The sequence below is a fragment of the Bison bison genome, unplaced genomic scaffold, assembly GCF_000754665.1.
Source record: "Bison bison bison isolate TAMUID 2011002044 unplaced genomic scaffold, Bison_UMD1.0 scf7180017851926, whole genome shotgun sequence".
In the NCBI taxonomy this organism is placed as follows: Eukaryota; Metazoa; Chordata; class Mammalia; order Artiodactyla; family Bovidae; genus Bison; species Bison bison.
The window spans coordinates 520865-521674 of NW_011482499.1; the positions used below are offsets into that span (position 1 = coordinate 520865).

The 810-nt window shown below is 58.5% G+C and overlaps 1 protein-coding gene across 7 annotated transcripts in view; it reads left to right on the plus strand.

Moving 5' to 3' along the window:
- Positions 1–810, plus strand: part of DNM3 (dynamin 3) — a 643298-nt gene that overhangs the window by 608 nt on the left and 641880 nt on the right. The gene's annotated exons all lie outside the window — the stretch shown is intronic.

Below are 810 nucleotides of genomic sequence, written 5' to 3' on the forward strand. Positions count from 1 at the left end.
CGGAGGGAAGAGCGGCAGTGTCAGTGAGGGCGGGCGGGGTCGTCCCGGCTCCGGGCATCCTCTGTCCCTCCCCGCCTGGTGGCCCTCCTGTCTGCCTTTCATCCTGCGATACAAAGCCATTTCCTCCCCGTCCTCCGGTCTGGGAGTCGGGGAGGGGGTCCGCCCCAGGATGACTTCCCCCTCCCGCCCGGTGCGCGCCAGCCCGGGGGACGGCCTGAATGCGTAGCGCTCCCGGGCGCTTCCCAGTCCCCTTTCTGTTTTCCCGGCTCAATATCCTCCTCCTTTTCCTGTCAGCCTCCCCGGGCTCTCCGCGAGGCTGTGGGGTTCATTTCCCTGCCCCTCCCCCCTTGGAGATGCTTTCCTTCTCGCCCTGGTTTTCGGCTCCTGTCAGCTGTCTACTGTTCGAGACAGTCGTCGCCTGCCCCTAGCAGGGGAGGCGGGGTTCGAGGAGAAAGAAATCGTTTGTTGTGGTGAGGCTTTAACCCGCGACGCTTCCCCACCGTTTTCCTAAGGAGTCCAACAATAAAAGGTGGTTTTGTTTGCGTGTGCACCTACTCACAGCTCCAGGCATACGTGAGAGAAACCGAGGCAGAGACTCTGAGAGGGGGGTGCACTGGGACTTGTGTTGTCCAGGTGCCATGTCATTCCTGCATCATCTCGGAATGGACCAGCATCTTTCTCGTACTCTCTCTGCACCCCCTTCCCCAGCATCATCTTCGATTCCCTAAGCTTTTATTTGTCCTGCGAACCTTCAAGTTAACAGCTGAATTGAAATTATGATTCCAGGTTTCGTAGTTACTCTTAATTCAG